Source organism: Salarias fasciatus, chromosome 2 (genome assembly GCF_902148845.1).
Source record: "Salarias fasciatus chromosome 2, fSalaFa1.1, whole genome shotgun sequence".
NCBI classification, from domain to species: Eukaryota; Metazoa; Chordata; class Actinopteri; order Blenniiformes; family Blenniidae; genus Salarias; species Salarias fasciatus.
Genome location: NC_043746.1, coordinates 21,888,826 through 21,898,488, shown reverse-complemented (window position 1 = coordinate 21,898,488; position 9,663 = coordinate 21,888,826).

The following is a 9,663-nucleotide window of genomic DNA, read 5'->3' as shown; positions in this document are numbered from 1 at the left end:
AGCTTCAGACAATGGTTAAAGTTAAAGTCTGTCACCTCCACTACGCGCAGAGATAGCGTCACTTCCGGTTTAGCCCCGGAATTTGCCAAAAAAAATTTGAAGACAAAAAGTGGCAACGCTGATTGGCTCGGTCGTTTCATGACCAAGCCGAATCCCCTTCTATGGGCTCCTACCCAGACTGAGCCCAACTCCAAAATCAGATGAGGAGTGGGGGGGGGGGGCTGGTTTACGAGGCAATCTCCATTTGGCCAGGGGACCAATTGGCAAAATATCATGTGAAAAAGGCCAAATACCTCGCTTTTGTTGACATTTGATGACAACCTAGTTTAGCGTTTTGACTCAGAAACCAGTCAACCTTTATTTGTCATTTGCCTAACTGCCGGTGAACTCTGTTTGGTGTTCTGCAAAATTATGTGTGTTTACTGTTTGATCAAACATATTTTCATTAATATGAAAAAAATGCAGTCTGTACTGAGATTGTCATGTGTGTGAAAGAGTAAAACACAGCTCAACATGTGTTACTGATACTTCAAAACATTTGGAAATTTGTTTGAAAAAAAATCACATACTTGTCTCCATTTTAGTTCCTTTACCAATCACAATCTCTCCGTACATGACCACAGCCAATGTACATCGTACTTCTACACATGTGCACGTCCACTGACAATAACAGCAATGGTGGCCTCCAGACTGTCATGACTCCCAGTCCATATTCTCTTGAAACTTTGTAGTTTTATAGTTGAGAGTCATCTGCAGCAGTAATCCAACTTCATCATCTGTCCATACGAATGTCTCTGTGCTCGTCATTGTTACTCTTTGTAGTGACGTGTTCTCTGCACATATTTGTGTGGTTTCATTACAAGAACAACAAACAGCACCCATGAGTAACCCCACAGCAAAACTATATTATTTCAAGCTTTTTATGTAAATGTGAAACTTTTCAAAAACACAAAAACAATGTGATTTTACTTGTAACACTGTTGTAAATGTCTTGCGTCATATTTTTGTCTACATGGCACCATGCATTTATTAAAATAACATTTTTTCAAGAAGACATGAAATTGTGGAACGTCATTTTCATTAAAATTTAAAGTACTTCCACACTCAAATATTGAATTTACATTTTCTTTTTATTTTCATCACCTCTCACGCTTACGTTTTAATAGAAAAATGTGCCTCAAAAAAAGGCCGCTCACTGACAGGAGCCATGACATTAAAATATTAATTGATATTCATTGTGATTTCCTGCACCTGTCAGTTGTCATAATACGAGGGGGGACCCAAAAGAAACCGGACTGTGGTTATAACTTTTTGTTTTCACATTTAATCAAAACTGTCACCTTCAAAGTACTCTCCGACGGCTTGAATACAGCGCTGCAGCCGGGATTTCCATTGCTCAAAGCAGTCGGCAAACTCGTGCGTAATGATCGCTTTAAGAGCATCCTTTGATTTTTTTCTGCACCTCTTCCACGTCATCAAATCTCCGCCCCTTCAGTGCCTTTTTCATTCTTGGGAAGAGAAAGAAGTCGCAAGGTGCTAAAAGGGAATATGGCGGATGGGGCAGCAGGGCCATGCCGTTTTTCATCAGGAACTGTTTTACGCGCAGAGCTCTGTGGGCTGGCGCGTTGTCATGATGGAGCCACCAGTCCCCACTCTCCCACAGCGCCGGCCGCTTCAGCCTGATCGACTCCCGGAGCTGCCGCAGCACTTCGAGGTAAAAGTCCTGGTTGACGGTTTGCCCTGGCGGCACAAACTCACTGTGGACCATCCCTTTGACGTCAAAAAAGCAGATCAGCATGGTCTTAATCGCTGATCTGTCCTGACACGCTTTCTTCGGCCGTGGTGATCCCTGATGGCGCCATTGGGTGGACTGTTGCTTGGTCTCCAGATCATAACCATAGCACCATGTCTCGTCCCCGGTGATGATCTTCCCAAACAGCCCTCCATCGTCCTCCAGCTGCCTTTTCAGCTCCTGGACCATGTCCACGCGAGCCTGTTTCTGCTCCGTGGTTAAAAGGCGCGGGACCATTTTGGCAGTGACCCACCTCAAGCCCAAATCCTCACGAAGGATCCTCTGGCAGGAGCTCGAGGAGATCCCTGTCAAATGTTCAATCTCATCGATGGTTCTGTGTCGATCTGCCATGACCACAGCTTCGATTTTGCGGACATTTTCCTCTGTGCGGGAAGTGGAGGGTCGGCCGGAGCGAGGCGAGTCTTTGATGGACATCTGACCACTCTTAAAGCGCCCATACTACTCGAAGACCTGTGTTCTCCCCAGAGCCTCATCTTTGTACGCTGTCTGGATCATGGTTAGTGTTTCTGTTGCCGTTTCCCCCAGTAGAAAACAAAATCTGATGCTAGTGCACTGGTCTCGCTTATCAATGGGTTCCGCTATTTTCAGATTTTTCGAAGAAGGGGCCGGGACTGTAATAACAAATACTGCGTGTGAGCTGCCTGTGTGTCTTTGGGAGGTGAAATTTTTCACAGTTATACTTAAGGCTATGCTATAGCGACATATAATAACCAAAAGTCTGACATCATTCTTGTTTTTTTTTTAATTACAGTCCGGGGACTTTTGGGTCCCCCCTTGTAATATGGCTCATCCATTTATATTTATTAGATGCTTGTGAGTTGATATACTTTACCATTTACAGAGAGCAGTGTGCCAGAAATGAATTTCCCTTCAAATCCTAGTCGTGCTTGTTGCTTCATTTCTCTGGTTACATTTCCGATTGTTAGAAACATGATTGAAAATTTTGAAAAATTAATCTTGAATTGTTAAATTGCCCACTTTCAAGAGGTCAAAAGTTGACATAGAAACCATTTCCATTTCTGTCAGAGTTCAGCCTCTGAGACTCAGGTACAGACAGAGACAGCAGATCAGATTGTTTCTCTTGTAGTCTATGTGCTCTGTTTATACATGAAATGTATGTGGATACAAGAGATTGTCTGTCCTACCTCCTTTTTCTGTCCCCTCACCCCAACCAGAATAGCAGCACTCACCAGAAGAACACGGCCACCTAAAGAAAAAGAAAGCAGGGAGAAAACAAAAGCAAAGGCCTGCCACGAGCTGCAGCCAGGGGTAGGGGGCGTGAAGATTTCAGGCCCTAATTTAATTTCATGCCAGTAAAATAAGATGGACTGATCTGAAGGGACCGTACATGTCAGCATCAAATCAGCACCAGGTTCAACCACAGTCAGAAAAAATCTTTCAGTGTCAAGTGTTTCCATCAACATTGGAGATTGGAAAAAAAAACCCCAGTGCGTTATTACACATCTGCCACTTGAACAATGTATCGACAAATGAAACATATCAAATAAAAACATCTAATGCTCAATTTTTCCCTGCTCTAGCACTTTACAAACAAGATTTAGGAAAGCTCAAAAACTGCAATGTACTTAGAAAAAAAAAACAGTTTGTGCCACTTCTTCTTCACCCTACAACACAATATCTCATTACACAATTTAACCGTCCATATATACACACTAACCCTGCACACTGAGTTGCAGTTGAATAAACACAATTAAAAGACCAACAATGAAAAATGGATAATCGGATAATTTCAGTGCAACATCCTTTAGTGAGATGGCTCAGTCAAGTCTACCAGCACCCTGAGACATGCTCAGAATCTAATGATGGTGACTTGAAAATTGTGCTTTCTCAATCATTTCCTGCTCATCATTCTTGTGTAAACAACATCTGAGGTAACCAAACCCTCCTTTGACTAGTCCTGTTTGCTCTTGTGTCGTGCTCTTTTTGCGTGGAAATTAACACGGTTTGTTCAGGATATTAGGGACCTCGGTAGTTAGTTCTGAACACCACATGGATCAAAGAGGCGCTACTGGACTGTAGGAGGAATAAAATTAACATTCGACCTCTTTTCTTCTATGAGAGCTGTTTGGAACGAGTGGCTGACTTCAAGTGTGAACAGCACTGACTGTATTTCCTGAGATCCCTCAGGAAACAGCAACTCTGTGAGAAGCTGCTGGTTACTTCCTGATTCACTGCTGATGTGTTGGGTTACTGGCAGAAAGTCATCACCACAAAAAAAAATAAATAAAAAAAAAGAAAACCCAGAAACATGCTGAGAGACATTTCTCACACTGATCACATCATGTTTGAGTGACAGGAAGAACAGGATTCCTGAATTAAGAACCTGAAAGAGTTCTGGAGCCATTGCTGCTGAACTGAAACTGATCAGGACACACACACACACACACACACACACACACACACACACACACAGTCACATACACAGTCTTGTATTTCTATCCTTGTGGGGACCGTCCATTGACTCCCATTCATGTCTAGCCCCTAACCCTGACCCTAACCCTAACCCTAACCCACACCACAACAAAGCCTAACCCTAAAGAAATGTTTTTGCACTTTTACTTTTTTCAGTAACAACAACATGGTCAAGAAAACACTGTTTCTCCTACTTAGGACCGGAAAAAGGTCCCCACAAGGCACGTCGTTCCACGTTTTGCTATCCTTGTGGGGACATTTGGCCCCGACAAGGATAGAAATACAAGAACACACACACACACACATTGGTCACTAGCTCCACACTCAGTGGGACACCAGTATTACATACTTCTCTACAGACACACATCACCTCAGTAAATTCCTCCTCCACCCATTTTAGTCCCCAGGGCTGCTACTTTTCTCCCCATAATGTCTTGTTTTAAACCTCTTGAACCTTCAGAGAGAATATTTCCCAAGTATTAATGAGATATCTGGTCCCTGAAGAAGATATTGACCAGTTTGGGCATGACTGTCTCTTTGCATGACTGGCATCAGGGTCAAAAAGATAGCTGTTCAAAAAGAGGTCAAACTATCAAAAAGTATCTAACTATCATAAAGGAATTTTAAATCTCTCTCAAGAAAATATGTCAGGGTACTTCAAGTTTAAGTGTTTTCAGTACAAGTGTATTTTAAACATTTTTAAACAGAGAGACAGACGAAGCAGAAAGTTCTCACTTCTCACTGTTTGAGGCTTGCTTCATGCACCGTGCATCACAGTGTGAACAAAAGGAAGAGAGCTGACGTTAGAGTGAACACAGTCCACCACACAGTGAAAATGTGGTTGAGACAGTTTCCATTAGGCCCTGCAAGCACGCCACTTGAAACAAAGGTCAGTCCTCTATAACTGATCATCAAGCTGAAGGTTTCCTTTAATGCATTTGTATGTGTAAAGATTGATATAAAACAAAATTCAAACACTGATATTGCTACACATTTTAATCACTTGAAACAAAGATTAACAAAAAAAAAAAAAAAACATTCTCAGACGTTCAGAAGACCACAGCGCTGAAATAAAGATCTTGTTCGACCAAACAGAATCAAAACACCGACAATGACAAGAGTGGAATAGCAGGCAAACGTTGTTAATGTCCATCTAGTCACACATGTGCAGCAGTATTTATGACTGCTGTGTTGCTCATGAGCAACAGCAGTACTTCAGTTTCACCATAATGACAAGTCGTGACAACCCTGATCCCCACCCTTGATTTCATTCACACTTATTAAATCAATAAAAATCCCATTATAAGAGTGCTGCATGTACGTTTTTTCTATCTTTGATGAGGGCAATTGTGGTCAGCTGGGAAATTTTTCAAAATAAAGAAATCACAGACTCATCATAGAAATTTATTAGTTTAAGTGTGCAACAATGATTTTTCTCCATAAACTTTTGTAGATTAAAATATTGATAAAAAAAAAAAAAAGATTTAGAAAAGAAACAGAAGAAGTTGTTTTGACAAATGTTTTTAACTACCTTTCTTAACAACTGTGAACTCACAGCGCCTTCAGGTAAATGATGCGAGTCAAAGCCACATTCAACATCCGCGCTGGCAGCCACACTGTGGTGAGTTATTTCTGTACCGTTTGACCAACTGAAGCTGTTTACTCAGAACTGACATGGCTCTGGGCTTCAACAGGATATGCTGTCAGAAGAGAGGAGCTGCTGAAAACTCTTCAAAATACTGAGCTGAGCTCAAAAGACTGGCAGTTCTTTTGGGTTTTTTGTTGTTGTTGTTGTTGTTGTTGGTACATAAACAGCATTCATATAATTTACGTTCTGTCTGATCCAGTAGTGTTCAAGTCCTCAGACAGACAGACGGATACAGTCACTCAAAGTTTCAGCTTCAGTTGTTTGTTTTCCACTGTGGGAGGGGTTCACGTTCCAGAGCAATAAACAGAATTCAGACAAATACGATGCTCGATCTTATTCACACTAAAACATGCAATATATTCGTATCGTGGGATTTTTGACGTTTACGCAAAACAAATGTTGACAGATAGAATTTTTCCTAACAAGCAACTCATTCGATGGTTTCTCTTTAAAATCAAGTCAGTAAAATTATTTCAATGCCATTTGTCATGACAGTTTGCAGTCATGTGGTCTGGTTATATTTACAGCAGGAGGATCAACCTCATTGTGGTCAAAGAGCTACATGCAGCTACAAAGGGGACCAGTCAAAGTTTTTCTTTTCTTTCTTTTGAATTTAAAACACAAAACAAGAGCAATTATGAATTGTTATGCCATTTTCAACAATTCCTCCTGTGCAAAACTAGGAAACTTGTCTCCATATTTTGTAGCCTTCAGCAGGCATTTTCTTTAAAAACAGGATTTCATGGTGAAGCTACTTCTCAAATGATATATCCAGTATTCACCACTGTGTCTGATCTTTCAGCAAATCCCCATAATAAGTGAAAGAAAAAAAATCAGGCACCGGTCTTCAGATTCAGAGAATTTCTCTCCCGTCAGAATACAGATGATTTGATGAGCTCTAAGCAGAAAGCATAAGCATTGATCAGATGTCAAATGTATGTGTCTAACTCTCACTTCACTTTCATCTCTGCACCTGTGATGTATTCATCAGGTTGCTGCCTGGCCTTACTGACAGTGTAAACAACATATTTTTTTTCTCCTTTGTCCTCCAATCCTCAGACGACAGCAGAGTGTGGGACAGGAAGAGGACCCCCGCTTTGAATTCACACCTTTTTAGAAAGCACGGTCACAGCTTGACTTTCCACACAACTGAGAAACTACAAAGCACCTCAGAGTGGTTTCTTTCCATCACCAGCCACACAGCTCTCTTTTTTCTTTGACAAAGGACATGAAAATAAGAATTTAGCTTTTGTTTTGACCAGTAATGTTGATGTTGTCAATGTAAGTATAAAGGTGTCTTCAATCCTAACAACTCTGAGCAAGTAGCTACTCTATGTGTGACTGAATTTCATTTAGTAGCTGTGCAGTGATACTCAATGTAATTTCTATAACGGAGGATCATGGGGAAAAAGGAATCTAATTCATTTAAATGTTGACTGATGTAGTCTGGAACCAAGTAGCGGTGGTGGATAACTATAGCTGATGAAAAGAATAATCATTACCTGTCTGGGATGTGGAGGCGGGGCTACAGAGGAAGTTAATTCACATTTGAGGTTGTGGAAGGAAGAATGACAGGATGCAATGGATTTGAAATAAATCTAACTGAAGATCACCTGAAGAAAAAATAAAGTTAGAATTTGAACATTTGCAGACTAAACTTGATTTACAACATCAGTATCATGGAGATAAATCCGAGAATTGAAGCCCCAAAAGAAGCCAAGCGTAGATCATCTGTGTAGATCAGCTCCAGACAAGGCCTTAGGAGTTATTTTACTGATTACACAATAAAGAGGAATCACATTAAACAGTAATCTTAAAGAGGTGAACTTGTACCGTAAATCCAAAACAAGTGTAAACTATGACACATATGTCATGGATGGATCTGTGTGAGGCGCTCACTCAGATGAGAATAAAAGACAAATTCATCAAGCCAGCCACAGTCACGCCACGATTTGGTTCTATTCTGGGTCATGTATTCACTGCTTCCTGCTGTAGTCTTCAGTGATAGTTTTGCTGAACTCAAAATCATTTTTGAAGAATTTTTACACACAAACAAGTCACACCTTGGTTGTTAGAGTTGTGCTTCATAGAAAAGATATTTCCAACTTGTCTAAAAGTGCATGTGGAGACACCAAGTGTGTGAGCATTAGTGACAGTGTGGTTTAACAATGTGTTTCCATCACAGCATGCAGAAGAAACAGAAGAGATCAGCACAACTGAAAGACCACTGAACAAACATTTTCTATCCAAAATAAAATTATTTGTCATCAATAAAAGCCAATAAACATTTTTCAGAGCAGTTAGGTTTCTTTTTTTCCTTCTGTTGCAGCACTTTGTGTTTCATTCACACACTGAGCAGAGTCACATGCAACAGCTTCACTGACACACCAGAGTTGTGGTTGGCCATCTCTGCACCTTTTAACCACAAGAACTGTTTACTGAAAACAGACTTCGCTTGGGGATTCAACCACGTATAAAGTGAGAGGGCCCTTAATAGGTTCAGTTTAGCAGATTTAGAAGAGTAATGACTGTTTGACTCATGAGCTGAATGCACTATGTGGGTCACTCTAAAGACTGATTCACTTTATTAAACTCAGCTGAAGTAACACCAGCCAGTTTAAAGTCAAACTGTGCTACACACATTGTTTTGAACCACTCTGTTAATAAATAATTTCACCAGGGCCGGTCCGGGCTTCTCCGGCGCCCTCGGTGAGCCCGACACAAGCGACCCATACCGAGACTTGTCGAGAGCGGGGGGGCGGGGCGGCCGAGCAATGCCGAGAAGTGCGGTGCTCACACGGACCATCAGAGCGGTGCCGTTGGGGTGCCTTGTACGGCCACGGCGCCGCCCCCCCCCCCCAGTACGTGGCGCCCGAGGCAGGGTATTGTTTCGCCCGTAGGACGGACCGGCCCTGAATTTCACGATTTGTAAATGTGATCACACAAGGTCACAAAGGTTATGTAAAGTGCTTCGTGACTGCTGAAAATGCCACAACACTCGATCTTCACAGAAATTGATTTATGAGCTAAAAAGAAAGACAAAAGCAACAACACACCAGAGGCAAGTCACCTTTACACAGACAGCAGTAGATGTTTGCTTGTTCTCCCCATGTGTGCATCGGTTTCCTCCTGGCACTCTGGCTTCCTGTCACAGTCCAAAAACACGCATGTGAGGTTAACTGGGGGCGCTGAATTGTTCCTCGGTGTGAATGTGAGCATGTGTGGCTTTCTGTGTCTCTGTGTTTGTCCTGTGATGGACCGGTGACTTGTCCGGGGTGTGTTCTCTATTGTTCTCTCTCTATGTATGGAAAGTGATGATATGAGATCTGAAACATGACCAGTGAACAGCTGCTGATCAAATGTAGAATCATCTGCTGCCTCACCAGCCGTGAACCTCACCACACATCATCGATACAGCTGATGTTAATCCTCCTTACAGTGGGAGATCTTTCACAAAGCTGTCTGGAGCACAGAGTTAGTTGAGGATGTGAGACAAAAGTTTTAATTCTCAAGATAACAACTGGCACAGGGACCAGAAACACATTATAATTTCAACACAGAAGTACAAGTGATGCCTGGTTTGTGTTTTTTGCTATCAGCAGGACGGTATGTCCTCCCTGTGTCATTTGCTGCACACTATATTAGGGTAATTCATCATTTAGAAAAAAAAAATAAAAGCCCCACTTTTTGCAGATATACTCGGGATAAAACAAGTGAAAGATCAAGATCCAACCTCCCTGTGTCAGTGGCTATCAATGAAAAAAACCAA